This window comes from Myodes glareolus, chromosome 17 (genome assembly GCF_982192425.1).
Source record: "Myodes glareolus chromosome 17, mMyoGla1.1, whole genome shotgun sequence".
Classification (NCBI taxonomy): domain Eukaryota; kingdom Metazoa; phylum Chordata; class Mammalia; order Rodentia; family Cricetidae; genus Myodes; species Myodes glareolus.
Window position 1 is genome coordinate 63249897 of NC_142042.1, and position 17168 is coordinate 63267064.

The window sequence follows — 17168 nt, forward strand, 5'->3', positions numbered from 1 at the left end:
TATTATGGAAAAACAGAACTGACAGAAAACACATAGAAAGACTTGCAAAGAAACACACATGAACACTAAGACAAAAGACAGAGATAGGGATAGAGAGAGAAATAGAGATAGTTAGAGATAGATAGATAGATAGATAAATAGATAGATAGATAGATAGAGAAGAAAGTGCTTGAACATGGATTTAAGTCATTAGAAAGTCTGAATTAGCCAGTTGACAACTACATGTGGTGTTCCAGATTTGAAGTCAGCAATTAGTTTTTCTCAGGGCGAGTTTTACACACAAAAACACGTTCTGGTTTGACACACTTATGTTGAAAAGCAGCCAGAAGTGGCACTGCAGAAGCCAAAATGTTACTATATTTCAAGCAAGTTTTGAACATTTAGAGATATTCCCAGAAGTATGGGATTTGATGGGTTGTGCTTTTGTTTTAGTCGAAGCATGTATTACTGTTTTTTTTTAATACACATTCTGGGTTTTACACTTCAAATGGTACTTCCTTCATGGATACAGTTGTGCTTAGGTATGGGGCCCTGCTACTGTCTATCCCTTGTTATAACAGACAGGTTATCTGTGCACCATGAGCCTATAGTTCCCTCTTAGGGCAGAAGAGGCTGTTGGATCCCCTGGATAACAGAATAACCAGATAATGGATAATGGAGTTACCAACGTTGTCAGCTTCCCTGTTAATGCAGCAAGTTGGATGCCTGTCATCTGGAAAGTTCATCTGGAAAGTTATCCAGTACCTGTTACTGTTGGACCACTTATCCATCCCATCACAGTTACTTTGTTAAGATGACAGAACAATTCTGAAAGACTAGTTTGTTCCCTAAAGTTTTGGCAGACTGAAATACTTTAACAGGAATTCAAGGGACAATCATGATTTGTTTTATGAGTTTTTCTTCCTTTCTTTTATTTATTTCCTTTTTATGGATGTCACTATGAATGTCTGTCTGTGCTAGAACTTTTTCTATGGACCACATTACCCTCAGACTTATAGAGTTAAGTCAGTCTCTGCTTTCAGAAAACTCTCATTCTAGTCACAAACTACCAGTTTATGTCTGGCTCATCCTGTCAGTATAGACAGGGTTTGTTGAGTTTGCAATGCATGGACTACTACTTCTGACATTCAACTGGCTTGCTTATACTTTAGTCTTGTGATAATAGAGAAGACATTAGGGCAATCCTCTTCTTGCGTGTATGTTTGTTTTCCTACTTTTGTCTTTAATAACCTGATATTATTTATTCATTAATTATTCATGGTTGTAGTGAATCTCCTTAGGTTGGAGTCTAGTTCAGGTGTGGACAGATAAGAAAGGTGTGTCATGGTGCTACTACCCATAATTCAGAATTTGTGTGAGCCAGCACTAGACTCCCATTGTCATTGTTCAGGTGTGTGAATATGTATTAGACAGTTCTCTGGTCTTCAGTGTGTGTGTGTGTGTGTGTGTGTGTGTGTGTGTGTGTGTGTGTGCATTTGTGTGTGTTCCATTGTGCTTCTGTGAGTTTTGTTTTCCTTTAATGAACTTTGTTTTTGATAGATAGGAGTCCATCCCCTTCCAGGTTTAAGACATGCTCACTTCCTGTTGGAGATCTGAATATTTTTGCTCTGAAACGTCACCCTGTGAACCCCCAACTAAAGAGATAAAAAACCTTCTCCTGTATCACTCCATAATATGATGGAAATATGAGCAAAGCCCATGATTCCTCCAGAACATGTTCTCACTTCCTCTATGACAAGCCACAGTTGCCCTCCAGGAGCACAGGAGTAGCAATTTAGTGTATCATTCTTCAAATGAAGGGTCTTGAAATCAACAAGTATAATAACTTCAAAGTATGTATTCGAGGGAAGGAAACCTACCTACCAGATCCTGAATATACTTGCAGAAGAACCACCCATGCTACTAATTAGCCATCAGCAATAGTCCACGAGACCAAGCAGAAAAAAAAAATCAAGGAATTGAAACCAATTGACTGATTTATCCTGTACTGATGCCCAATCATACTACAAAAGCATTTGTTCAACTATGTTCATAGCAGCACTATTTGTAATAGCCAGAACCTGGAAAAAACCTAGGTGCCCCTCAGTAGAAGAATGGTTAAAGAAGGTGTGGAACATATACATTTTAGAGTATTACTCAGCTGTATCATTTTTGAAAGTGCCTTATTATTAGCTCTGTTATCAAACCATTTTCTTATCAATATAATATGAAAAACAAAACTAATTCCAAAATCAAATAAGTGAATGTAAGGAAAATCATATAAACCTTGCAGAATACAATCCATAGTATAAGCAAACAGGTTATTAAATTCCTAGATGGTAATATTGTCTGCAATTATACAACTTTCAAGTTTATTGATTTATTTATTTATCAAATAGTTATCTTTGTTATTAGATTTTAGTAAATTGTTGAAGGTGTAATCATCTTTATTACTCAGCAGGTGTTGTATTGTAGCTTCATAGCAAAAATACATAACTGGCTCCTGCTCAAACAAGTCCCGTGCTATTTTGATTCTACGTGTTGGTGCCTGATTAAATACTGATAAAAATGCTTTTCTTAATTAAGAGCAATTAAATCCATTCCGTACATGGAGTAAGGAGCGCACAACTCATAAGCAGGGAACACAAACCAGAAGCTCCTCATGTGGCTGCACATTAGGGAAGGCAGCAGGGGGAACCATGCATGAGCCTGGGACATTGCTAAGTCACCGCATGATAGCTCTGCTGTGACAGGGTTTTGGCAAGATAACACATAGTAGGTGAAATCAAGCTAGGTGGCCGGGGATATGGGACCTTCTGGTTTGTGAATCTTTTGGGCTTTTTTGGTTGATCGACCTGGAAGACATGGAGTTGGAATTCACATGGTTGACATAAGATGAATTGTGTAAAGTAATCCTACATAAGCTCAGAATTGAGTATAATAAAGGGTTATTTATTTAGGGGTAGACTCATAGACCACCCTCTGCATGAACGGGGAACAGAAACCAAATTCAGTAGGAGACACAGAGACAATGAGAAAGCTCTCTCTCTGCTTTGGGCAGGGGACAAGAAAAAAATTAAGAAAACTCTAGAATAGATGGTCTTTAAACATAAATCAAAAAAAGCCAGCCTACAAACCACAATCCCAGAGAGACAACAATGAGGACACGAAGAGAGACTTACATAGATGTAATCTCCATGGGAAGTCGAAACTAGAAAAAGACAAGATCTCCTGAATAAATTGGGAGCATGGGATCCATGGAGGAGGTTTGAAGAGGGGAGGGAAGAGGCAGGGAGGAGAGTAGAGGAAAATGTAGAGCTTAATAAATATCAATTAAAAAAAGAAGTCAAGCATTTCATCGCAGCTTGCAGAAGTCAGACAAAGGCAGCTTTCTATATTTTGAGCCAGCCTGGTCTATAGAGTGAAGTCTACGATAGAAAGTTCTCTGGTTTTGTATTTGTTTTTTCTTTTTTACTCTTTTTAATCTTTTGACTCTTTATGATTTTGTCTTCTAGGGAGCCTGCCACTCAGCTCCCACATTAATCACATACAGAGGCTTATTCTTTCTTATAAGCCATAGCCTGGCTTTTTTCTAGCCAACTTTTTAAAAAATTATCTCATCTACCTCTTGCCTCTGGGATTTAATCTTTCTTTCCTTCCATGTATCTTACTCCATGGTTGGCTGAGTGGCAAGGTGGCTGGGTGACTCAGGGGCTGGACCCTAGCATCCTCCTTTCTTTATTCTCTTGCTCCTACCCTCTTCTGTATTTTTCCTTCGATTTTCCTCTCTGCCCACCAACTCTGCCTATCTCTCTCCTGCCCCAATATTGGCTGTTCAGTTCTTTATTAGACCATCAGGTGTTTTAGATATGCACAGTAACACAGCTTTACTGAGTTAAAAATACAACATAAACAAATGTAACACACCTTACAGTAATATTCTACAAGAGCCATAGACAAATAAAACATTTCTATACAAGAAAAGAGCCTCTTTAGGTCTCATCATTTCTGATTTCAAATTGTACTTCAAAACTATAATAAAAGTAATAAAGAGCATGGTATTGGCAGGATTGAATGGAAGACTCAGACATAAATCTATACATAGGAACCATGCTGGTCTCAAACACTGTGCTGTCACCTGGTTCCATGGTGCAGTCTGGGCCCTGACTGTTGTTGAGACTTATGTCTGGGTGCATGGCACTACGAAAGCCTGAATCTTTGCCCAAACACGACACATCAGACAGCTAAGCAACACTAAGTAAACTGATAGGTAATCTGTGCTTTCTTCATTTACCTGGTCAGCCATACTCGAACAGTCTTTCTGTTTGCCATTGCCAGATATTCCATAGCTCTGCAAAAATGAGTTCTCCAGGTAGAGTGTACACATACCCTTTCCATGGATAGTCCATTTGATCTGTCAGCTGCTCATTTACTGTATAATACTGTGAGCTCACAACAGTCCTGGATATTCTCTCCAAACTGAGACTAGGGAGGAAACCCATTTTGACAGAAAATAACATTTACATAATTTGATTCACATTATTTAGGCTGGTTGTAATAACACTACCCATCTTGGCTCTTTATTTGCAGTTGTGATATGTATTTTTATTCCTGGTGTGTTGTCTGAGGTTTTTATTTTTTAACTTTTTATTGCTTTATAAATAATACCATTCAAAATTTCCACTTCCTCCCCTCCTCCCATTTCCCTCCCACTCCCCCACTTCCCCTCCTACCTCCCCCTCTATTCCTAAGAGAGGGCATGGTACCCTGCCCTGTGGGAAGTCCAAGACCCTTCACCCTCCATCCAGTCCTAGGAAGGTATGCATCCAAACAGACTGGAATCCCAAAAAAGCCAGTACATGGAGTAGAAACAAATGCCAGTGCCATTATCATTGGCTTCTCAGTCAACCCCCATTGACAGCCACATCCAGAGCATCCAGTTTGATCCCATACTTGTTCAGTTCCAATTCAGCTGGCTTTGGTGAGCTCCCATTAGATCAGGCACACTGTCTCAGTGCGAGGACCAGCCCCTGGCAGTGCTGTCTTCCTTGCTCATCTTCTCCCTCCTTCTGCTCAACTGGACCTTGGGAGCTCAGTCCTGTGCTCTGATGTGGGTCTCTGTCTCTATCTTCATCCATTGTTGGAGGAAGGTTCTATGGTGATATTCAAGATATTCATCAGTGTGACTATGGGACAAGGCCAGTTCAGGCACCCTCTCCTCTACTGCCCAAGGACATAACTGGGGACATCCTCATGGGAACCTTGGAACCCCTCAAGAGCCAAGTCTCTCTCCAACCTTAAAATGGATCCCTTGATTAAGATATCTTTTCCCTGCTCCCATATCTGTAGTAATAGGAGCGGCAGGCTACTTCCCACCACCCAAACGTCTGGCTAGTTTACACCCGAAATAATTACATGTAAGATGTATTCATTTAAATACTGCTTGGCCCATTATATCTAGCCTTTTCTTGGCTTACTCTCACATCTTGGTTTAACCCATATCTAGTAATCTGTGTATCACCATGGGGTTCTGGCTTACCGGGAAGTTTCTAACGTACATCCATCTCGTGCTGGAGCTTCATGGCGTCTGCCTGACCCTGCTTTCTTTTTCTCAGCATCCTGTTCTATCTATTCCACATATCTAAGATACTGTCCTATCAAAAAGCCAAGGCAGTTTTCTTTATTTGACCAGTGAAAGCAACACATAGAAAAAAGACCCCCCTACACCACATATCCTCCCTTCTTTCATCTCAATCCATCCCACTCCCCCAAGCTTTCCCCAATTCTTCTCTTCTCCCTTCTTTCCCCCTACCCCTGCCCCCCACCCTATCCCCATCCTAACCTCCATGCTCCCAACTTTTTCCTTGAGATCTTGTGTGCTTCCAATTTCCAAGAGGATATCTATATCTATATCTATCTATCTATCTATCTATCTATCTATCTATCTATCTATCTATCTATGTTTTCTTTGCATTCACCTTATTATTTAGCTTCTGTAGGATCATTAACTATAGGCTCAATGTACTTTGTTTATGGCTAGAATCCACTTATGAGTGAGTACATACCATATTCATCTTTTTGGGTCTGGGATATCTCACTCAGGATGGTGTTTTCTGTTTCCATCCATTTGCATGCAAAATTCAAGATGTCATTTTTTTTTTACTGCTGAATAGTATTCTAATGTATATATGTTCCACACTTTCATTCTCTATTCTTCCATTGAGGGGCATCTAGGTTGTTTCCAGGTTCTGGCTATTACAAATAATACTGCTATGAACATAGTTGAACAAATGCTTTTGTCTGAGGTTTTTTTGTCCTGACTAGTCCCCACAATCGTTAAGTCCAAGGAAATCACACAGAGGTCTACATTAACTACACATTAGCTCAGGCTAATTAACTTTTCTTACTTACATTAGCCAATTATTCTAGTATATGTTAGTCACATGGCTCGGTACCTTTTTCAGCAAGGCAGTCACATCTTGCTTCTCCTGTGTCTGGGCTGGAATTATGTCCTCTTCCCATAATTCTATTGTTCTTGACCTGCCTCTATTTCCTATCTGGTTGTCCCACCTATACTTCTTGCCTGGCTACTGGCCAATCAGCATTTATTTAAAATATAATTGACAGAATACAGACCATGGTCTCACACCATTGGTGTATCTGTACCATTTGTCGTCTGCCTGCATTAAACTGCTGCAGTCTCCCATTGTCTTTAGTTATTGGACTATGTAGCACCTAAAGGATTTTCTGACCAACATTCATAATCTTCCTTATCTCTATTTTGGAGAAACAACCCAATTTCCTCTTGGTAAATTGCCTCTCCTAACACTGTTAATTTTTTCTTAACCTGTTGGCTTAAGGACACTTGAAGCCCAAAGTGGTCTGGGAGATGTCTGAGATTCCATCTTAACAGAATGTTTGTCATGGATCTAGTCAGGAGCACCGATTGCCTCCACACCATCAAAAAGGAACCAACATTTCCAGACCAGTAGAAATTAAGAACATGGGAGCAGGAAGCAATTTCCCCCAGGGGATCACTGGGGTTGATAGTAAGAAGAACTATTTCCACTTAATTCCTGGACCCTTGAATCTGAGATATAGAGAATCATATCATATTTTGGACTCTGATTCAAAGCATATACTGCCTCCTGGAGAATCCTGTCCCAGTATTCTAGGTTGATGCCCCTTTATTGGCTCCATAACTGTGTCTTAAAAAGGCCATTCCATTTTTCTATCATGACAGCTGACTTAAGAAGTTGATGAACATGGTAAGACCAGTGGATTCCATGATTGTGGGCCCCTGCTGTACCCCTCTGCTGTGAATTTAGTTCCTAGGTCAGAAGCCATATTGTGTGGAATACCATGATGGAAGACAAGGTAGTTTTGGTAAAATCATTACATGCAGGATAGGCAAATCCATAACTAGATTAAGTATTTACTCCAATAAGGACAAAATTTTATGCCTTCTACAGAGAAAGTGGTACAATCTAGTCATGCTGTTGCCAAGTTTGCTGGTCAGGCTAGGGAAATGTTGACGTGTCTGGATTTCTGTGTTGTCTCTGCTTTTGGCGGAAATGCCATTCAGAAGCAGTGATAAAAGGTCAGTCTTGAGAAGTACATATCCATGTTTTTGATCTCATGGACATCCCATATCTCAGTTACTTTGGCTGCTTTGATCATGGGTGCATCGAGCAATCATTGAGATGGCTTGGTAAAGAATCTGACTGTGCACGGAATGGGTCATCTTATCTCCTTGATTATTGAACTCCTCCACTGCTGAAGGCACCTTTTGATGGACATTTACAGGGGACGAAGGGATCTTCACGTTCCTTGTTCCTTAGTGAAGGGTATGGTCGATAGGTAGTTAGAAATTAACCAGAATAGCTTAATATAAAAGATTCAGCTTTAATAAACAGAAGAAAGGGAGCTTACAAAAACCAGGGTTCCAGCGATCCAGAAGCGCAGGGAACAAAAGAGGGCAGAGACTAGCGCAACTGGATTTTTATCTGTTTTCTTTGGCCCCAGGGGGACACACCCTAAACAGAATGTGATTGGCTGAGCTTCCTCGTCATCTCCCCATTTTGTCTAAACAAGATTGAGCCAAACCCAATACAACTATATACAGTAGGAACAGATATCAAATATAAAATTACAAACAACAAACAATATTAAGGAGACATATAACAAAAGTTCTACTAAGCATTCTCTTTCAAGGAGTCTAAATAATGTATTGAAATTGAGTTTAGGTAAATCCTGTGGAGGGTTCAATCTTCAACTCCATCAAAGATCCGAGAAGGGAAGTAATATTACTTGAGCAGCCAGGAAGTACAAACGAGAAACTTACAAAATGTGAAGCAAATGACAGAGACGACTGACTACATGGGTAATCACCCCATATCTCATTTGCAATGTTGAGGCAACCAACTTTGGCAAAGGCCTAACATAACTGACATGCCACTTTCAAAGGCAAGGAACTTTTTAGAACTATCTTACCCTGTCTTGACAAGATAAGACAATCCTGTTTTTATCTATTTACGGATATTCTGTAACTCTGTCAGTGGTCGAGGTATGGGCTTTTCTTTGCCCAAAGGCCAGTTCTGTCAAGAAGAAGACAAGCTCCAAGTGGAGTGTCTTTAGTGCTCAATGTTCTCTCAGGAGTAGAGCAGTTGCCAGGAGTGATTGTGTCTCACTAGCATGGAACTTTAGGTTAGATTAAAGGTCATTTTCTACAGCTCTTCGAAGAGGTTGAAGATTATACTATATATACTAAATATAATCTCTGTGCATCTAAAGAATCTGATTAGCCTAAATATAAATGTGACAAGCATATATAAGTATTGATTTATAATTCTTGATACCTATCTAACTTGAAGAGATATAAGAGAATAAACAGCTGTGCAATAAATGAGGACAATGACCTCCACATGTAAACAATGTATATATATAAGTATCTTAATCAGAAGTAGAAATATACACTGCAATATGGTAAATATATGTATATATATATATCAATACATAACAAATGTTTTAAACAGAGGTAGAAGCATACTCACATACAATATTCAATATATCAATATACATGAATCAATACCAATATAATTTTCTAAAAACAATAACTCACAAATACCAATATATTATTATCCCATCACCAATTAATGCCTCTTTTTAAATAAACATCCCTGAATCTATAAAATACCTCTCCCATCCCCTCAACCATATACCAATTATAACCAACCCCTAAAGATATCCCTAAACCTGAGGGCAAACTCTGCTGGGAGAGGGGATGTCATCCTCTAAAATTGCTTCCAGCTGTCATGGGGGCAACATTCTTCTTATGGGGTCCTGTGAAAGTAAATAACGATAAAATTCCAAGATCAATATTTGGTCTGGAAAAATTGCAGATAGTCTCTGAGTGTTCTGAGGAGGTCCGGCCAGATTGTTGTCAAAAATGTGCACCATTTGAAACTATCTTGTGCATCTGGTACCAAAAAACAGGTCTAATAGTAGCGCTATCAACATCATGACGTCATAGTAATCAGGTGAAGTTGATGTTGTGGGGCCCCATCTTCATCCTGAAAACTTTAAAGATTACTTCAGGAAAATTTATTGCTTGTTATGGGAAAGTTAAACATTATTCAATGAAAGGTGCAATAAAGACAGAAACAGATATGAGGAAAGACAAAGAAACTTTATCAATTATTATTAATATTATATTAATAATATTATTATTCTTATTCTGTCCCATATCATGGTTCCTGACACGAGACAGAAACTCTGAGATATCTCTTATCAACAGGCTTGGAATTGGAAAGGGACTGAGCCAGAATCCAACTCCAAAACCAGCTCTATATATTTATAAATAAATGTGTATAAATACATCTTAAAAAATGTTCATACTTACTGAACCTATATAGTTTTATTGCTGACCCATATTGGGTTGTAACTAGTTTCCATCCATCAGTATTGAAATATTCAGGGCCCCTTTGTAATTTTTCCTCAATCATTCTCAGTTCCTTTTCTGCTTCAGCTGTTAATTCTCTAGGACTGTTTAAGTCTTTATCACCATCCAAGGTTTTGTTTAAATGAATTATTAAATCAGCTGTTATCCCAACAGCCGGTCGTAGGCTGGAAATGTCTCCTAACAATCTTTGAAAGTAATTAAGAGTCTGTAACCAATCTCTCCTAATTTGTGCCTTCTGTGTCCTAAATTTTTGTAAACCTATTTTATAACCTGGATAATTGACAGAATCTCCTCTCTGTGTTTTCTCAGGAGCAATCTGTAATCCCCAATTAGGTAAAACTATCTTTACTTCTTCAAACAGTCTTTCTAAGGTATCTATGTTTGAATCAGACAACAAAATATCGTCCATGTAATGGTAAATGATAGACTTAGGAAATTGCTTATGTATTATTTCCAATGGCTGTCTTACAAAGTATTGACACAGGCTGGGGCTGTTTAACATTCCTTGTGGGAGGACAGTCCACTGGTACCTCCTAGTAGGCTGAGAGTTATTATAAGTAGGCACTGTGAAGGCAAATTTTTCTCTATCTTTTTCTTGTAAAGGTATAGTGAAGAAACAATCCTTGAAATCAATAACTATAAGAGGTCATCCCTTTGGTAACAGAGAGGGCAGAGGAATTCCAGATTGCAGAGGGCCCATAGGTTGAATAACCTTGTTGATAGCCCTAAGATCTGTCACCATTCTCCATTTACCAGATTTTTTCTTAACAACAAATATGGGAGAATCCCAAGAGCTGGTAGATTCTTCTATATGTCGAGCATCTGATTGCTCTTGTACCAGCTGTTCTAAAGCCTGCAACTTTTCCTCAGCTAAAGGCCATTGTTTGTTCCATATTGGTTTCTCAGTCAACCATTTTAGAGGCAGGTTATATTGTTTGACATTTTCAATCATAAGAAATCTTACTTGTGGGCTCAGTCATCCCCATGTCAACCACATTCAGAGAGTCCGGTTTGATCTCCTGCTCGTTCAGTCCCAGTCCAGCTGGCCTTGGTGAGCTCTCATTCGATCAGTCCCCTTGTATCAGTGGGTGAGCACACCCTTCGCGGTCCTGACTTCCACTGCTCCAATGTGGGTCTCCGTTTCTATCTCCATCCATCGTCAGATGAAGGCCCCCTCTGATTTTGCTTTCCTTGCTCACGATCTCCCTCCCTCTGCTTCTCATTTGGGCCTAGGGAGTTAAGTCCAGTGTTCCAATATGTGTCTCTGTCTCTATCTCCATCCATCGCCATATGAAGGTTCTGTAGTGATATGCAAAATATTCATCAGTATGGTTATGGGCCAAGGCCAGATCAGGCACCCTCTCCTCTGCTGCCCAGAATACAATCTGGGGACCTCTCCTTGGGCCTGGGAACCCCTCCAGAATCAAGTCTCTTGCATACCCTAAAATGGCTCCCTTAGTTGAGATATAAACTTCCCTGCTCCCATAACCATCCTTCCTCCCTCCCCCCTCCCATTCCCCCAAGCCATCCCCGATCCTCCCCCTCTCCCCTCTCCCTAACCATCTCCCCATACTTCCACCCCCCCACCCCCCGTGCACCCAAGTTTGCCTGGCAATCTTGCCTACTTCTAATATCCAGGAGGATAACTATATGATTTTCTTCAGGTTCAATTTCTTATTCAGCTTCTCTAGGATCACGAATTATAGGCTCAAAGAACTTTAACTATGGCTAGAAACCACTTATGAGTGAGTACATACCATATTCCTCTTTTTTGGGTCTTTTTGAGTGTTTTTTACACTCAGTAAAGCGTTTTCTATTTCCATCCATTTAAATGAAGACTGAGAAGCCATTGACAAGGGCACTGGGTCTTGTTTCGTCTGCATGGACTGGCTTTTTGGGATCCTGGCCTGTTTGGATGCTCACCTTCCTGGACCTGGAGGGAGGGAGAAGGAACTTGGATTTCCCACAGTGCAGGAAACCCTGTCTGTTCTTGGGAATGGTGAGGGAGGAGGAGAGGGAGTGAGGGGAGTGGGGGGAGCGGGAGGGTATTGAGAGGAGGGGAGGAAGTGGAGTGTTTTTGGATACTTGAATAAACAAGTCTAATGGGAAAAAAAAGAAATCTTACTTGTATTTTTTTTTTCAACTGAAAGAAATCTTACCTTTAAAGACTGTTGCCTGCTGGCAGGTGGCAGAGTGCACCTGAATCCACTTGGCAGGCGTGGCAGAACCAGAAGAAAATTCTGAAATATATATATATATATATATATATATATATATATATATATATATACTCAAATCCAGTGGTTAAATTCACAGACTGTGTGCTGTGTGGGTTACCTAACTACAGCCAAGCAGGTGGGCAGCGGCATAGGCTGGACTCAGCTGGGGTGGCAGTGCTGGGCTTGCTGGGCTGATAAGCCACAGTGCTGGGGGCACAGGCAGCACAGAAGGTTCCCCGCACCTCTGATTCCGCCCGAGGCTGCTACTGAGCTGGGAGCTAGGAGCTAGGAGTTGGGGGCTGGGAGCTGGGAGCTGGCATGCAGGTCATACTGTGCTGGGTGCCAAGTAGGGCAGGGAGCAGTCTCCGGCAGGGAGCACTGAGGAAGGGCAGATGGCACCAGCCTTCGGATCCTGAACTGGAGCACTGCTCTAGGCTCCCTCACTCTTGGCCAGGAAAGCTGCGCATGGCTGGAATGCAGATCAAACATGGGGACCCATTGAATTTAATCAGCAGGAAACCCTCAGCAAAGGGCTCCAAAGGGCCCCATGGTGGAGTGCCAAAATGAAGGGCATGGTCGATTGGTAGTTAGAAATTAACCAGACTAGCTTAATATAAAAGATTCAGCTTTAATAAACAGAAGAAAGGGAACTTACAAAACCAGGATTCCAGTGATCCAGAAGCCCAGGTAACAAAAGAGGGCAAAGGCAAGCACAACTGGATTTTTACTTGTTTTCTTTGGCCCCAGGGGGACACACCCTAAACAGAATGTGATTGGCTGAGCTTCCCCATCACCTTAGCAGATCTGTCCAAATACTTCTTCCTCAAATGCCTTTCCAGTTTTTTCCCTTTTTCTTTTTACTTATCTTTCTCTCATACAATATATCCTGACCATAGTCTCCCCTCCCTCCACTCCACCCAGATGTAGTGCTTCTCTATTTCCCTTCAGAAAAGCACAGGCCTCCTGGGGATCTCAACTGAACACATCATAATGAGATGCAATAGGAGTAGGACAAATCCTCACATCAAGACTGAAGGAGCCAACCCAGAGGGAAGAAAATGTTCCTAGGATGAGACAAACAGGTCAGAGTTTTCCCACACTCCTGCTGTTAGGAGTCCCACAAAACCCCCTGAGCTAAACACAACAGCATGTATACAGAGGACTTAGTACAGACATATGCAGGCTCTTCAGTCTCTGTTGGTCCCTATGACCCCACTTAGTTGATTCTGTGGGCCCTGTTCTCCTGGTATCATTGATCCCTCATACAATCCTGCCTTCCCTGTAGTAAAAGGTGCAGCTGGCCACTTCCCATCCTGACTGGCTCCTGGCCACCCAGTTAGCATTACCTGAAATAATTACTCAGCTACTCTCCTCTGGATCCCAAGTGGACACCCAAACACTCAGGCTCACAAATGCACCATAGCCGGTGTTTGCACTGGTGGCAGGGCCAAGGAAGCCACGTTTTAAAATGTTGCGGCTTTTCTCCTGTTGCTTTTGCTAAATCAGAAAATCTCTCTCTACAGCTAGCCCTAGAAAACAGCAAAAAGCTGTGTAAACTCTGTTTTCTCTGTGTTTAAAATTAATCTCTCTCAGGATTTACATGAATCCAGTTCACCACATTGAGGAGCTAATCTGTAGTAATATGAGCAGTGGGCTGCTTCCCTTCCCACTTGGCTCCGAGCTGCCTGGCAAGCTTTACCTGAAATAATTACACGGAAATTGTATTCATTTAAACACTGCTGGGCCCATTAGTTCTAGCCTCTTATTGGCTAACTCTCACATATTGATTCAACCCATTTCTAATAATCTGTATCGCCACTTGACTGTGGCTTACTGGCATGAGTCTAACCAGTGTCTATCTTGGAGAGGTGAGTCATGGTGTCTGCCTGACTCTGCTTTCATTCTCTCAGCATTCTGTTTGGTCTACTCCACCTATCTAAATTCTGCCCTATCAAAAAACCAAAGCAGTTTCTTTACTTAACCAATGAAAGTAACATATAAATAGAGGACCCTCTTACACCACTTTCCCTCTTCCTTGAGTTTCCCTGAGCTCTGCCTAATGTTTGACTGTGGATCTCAGTGTCTGCTCCCATCAGCTGATGGAGAAAACCTAACTGATGATGATTGGGCAAGTATAGCAATTTCATTAGGTATCATTTTATTGACCTTTGTATGTATGAGACCATGCAGACCCCGCACAAACTTCAACAGCTGAGAAGAGCTAGATGGGGTAATGGATGCCTTTGAACAGAAACACCGCTACAATTCACAAAGCTATCTTTACTATTTTTATCCATTTAATATTTTATTGATGTCAGATTTATTTTGCTCTGAGCCCTTGATCATATGTTCTATTCAGTTCAATCCAGACAAGTTTTTTTAAAAGAAATTTTAGATGAATGTGCTTGGGGCCTTAAATAAACTGAATCTCAGTAGCCAAGTATTGGAAAAAAGTTGAACCAGTACAGTAACAGGGTCAAGGTTGCTTTGATAATACCAGATTCTGGCACTGCCCCTCCCTCAGTCTGAGAGTCAATAAATTTACAGTTGTCTTAAAAGGCTATTCCACCAGGCTGTCTTTCCCCAGATTCACTGTAAATGCTCCACATACCCATAGTCTACCCAGGTGTCATTGGTAACAATGTTGACTGCTGATTCTGGGATACATGTGAAGGTCACAGTTGACAGGGTAGTAGAATTTCTTCAGGCTTCAAGAACAGGCTCCAGTGCAGAGCAGTGAGGAGAAGCCAGGGCACTGTATGCTTCAGCCACGAGGTAGGGGTATGAATCTGCAATTGTCTTTCACCTTGCAGTCTCAGAAACCTCTGAAGCATGAGTTATAATGAAACCCAGGACTTGGATTTACAGCTGCTCTTCACTGTAGAGATCAGCCAGGAAGAGATTATGGGCAGCATTCTCCACAGAAGGAACTCTGAAAAGGGCCCTCTCGTACATGACCTTCAAACTCTCCAGATCATACTTGGCAGCAGCTGCCAGCACAGCATCTGCCATGCTGTGGAGGTCTGGTTCCTTCTGATTATAAATGAAGCCCATCATTGCCTTGAAGACTTGTGGCTCAGGTCAATGGTCTCAACATAGTTCTTTCTGCCCTCCTCCATGTCATATTAAATCATGGTTCTGAAAACTGGAGAGCGAGCTACTAAGATGACCTTGTGAGCCTGGAATTCCAGGCCAGCTACCACCAGGCAGCAGTCTGTGAAGTGGAAATTCTCCCAGAGATCTCCTAGCTCACTGGACAATGTGCACCTTGGAACCTTGATCTCTGACTTTGTGCTCTCCTCAAAGATTCTGTAGGTGTCTGGGATCAGAATCCTTATGCAGAGGAGAGTGAGCTCACCTTCAGGGAGAAGCTGATATGCATAGTGAATAGAAAACTTTGAAGGATGAACATTTTGTAACCCCTTTCATATCCTGGCAAGAACCTGAAAGATTTTAGACTTGGCACAATTTCACTACTTTCTCTTTCAGAGTTGTTGATCCAAAACTTGAATTATGTCATAATGGGACTCTTTGGAGAGCTGAGCAACTCTTGGTTAACTGACAGATGTCTGTGTTTTATTCATTGAAACCCTTTGTGTGAACTATCAAACACCATTTGTCATTGTCTCCTGTTGAGAAAGTTGAGATTCTAATGCTGTCCTCCATTTGCCCCTGAATAAAATAGAAGTTGTGAATGGTCTACCTGCAGAAAAAATTCTGGATGTTGAATATTTGTAGTCTCAGCTCTGGGCTATGGCATCCTGTGACAATTCTCCTGGAGGCAGCTTGAAGGTTAAACTGAATCCAAATGAAGAAGTAGAATTTGTTTTCTCTTCACTCTGCGGGCCACAATAATAGGCACGATACATATTTTAGTTTCTGTTTCTCCTCTGTTCACTCTTTATGAGGCTGGAAATTTGAGTCTCTGAAATTATCTAAATTACAATGCTAGTTCAGAATAGGGCTGTTATATCACTTCATTGTTTTCTAAATTGACTCTTAGGTCAATAGGTAGCTTATTTGGATACCCATATACAACTTTTGATAATTTGGAACATTTTTATACACTCATATCAAAAATGCTGTACTAAGATTCTACATAGTAACTGAATAGAGAATGACTCTCTCTTTGTATGAATAATGGAATTTATTAGAAAGAGTTATGGTTGTAGTTCTGCTAATCCATGCTATGAAAGAATGCTTTTGTACACTGTATGGATTTGTCACAGGTTTTAGTTTAATAAAATGCTGATTGGCCAATAGCCAGACAGGAAGTATAGGCAGGGCAATCAGATTAGGAGACTTCTGGGAGGAGAAAAAGCAGAGACGGAATCACCAGCCAGACACAGAGGAAGCAAGATGAGAATGCCTTACTGAAGAAAGGTATCAAGCCACATGACTAAACATAGATAAAAATTATGGGTTAATTTATGTTGTAAGAGATAGTAATAAGTCAGAGCAATAGGCCAAACAGTTTATAGTTAACATAAGCCTCTGGTTGTTTCTTTGGGACTGAATGACTTCAGAATCAGGAATGACAGAATTGTCTGTGTACAAATGGCACTCAAACCTTTGCCAACAATTTCCACATAAAGCCTGAGAAAGATTTAAAACAAAATAATTCTAGACAGACAGGAACAGCATCAGGCACAGCTTGTAGGCAACCATCATTACCCCAGTAGGCTCTGTTTGCTGCTGGTGTGCAGAGGCACAACTCCTTTAAGAGAGACTCCCTGACTCAGTGTTAGTCACAGAATCTCACAGCACTTTTAAGAGGCTCTTCTACCAAACACTCAAATGGTGTTTATGGGCAGCCAGCATCAGGTTTCTTGGTGATAGCATGGATCTGAAACTTCACAGAGTTGTGGCAATAAATCTGGTTCCTGCCAGTATCTCCACCATGAAGCTAAGGAATAGGGTTGGAGCCAGTTACCAAAGTTGCAACTCTAACGGTAGGCATATCACTTAGCATATTAAGGATGCATGTACTAGAAAAAGATCAAGATATA

At 40.9% G+C, this 17168-nt stretch overlaps 1 pseudogene; it reads right to left on the minus strand.

The window, feature by feature from the left end:
* Positions 1–14862: 14862 nt before the first annotated feature.
* On the minus strand, positions 14863–16827 carry LOC148119466 (speckle-type POZ protein pseudogene; annotated as a pseudogene).
* Between the last annotated feature and the right edge of the window lie 341 nt (positions 16828–17168).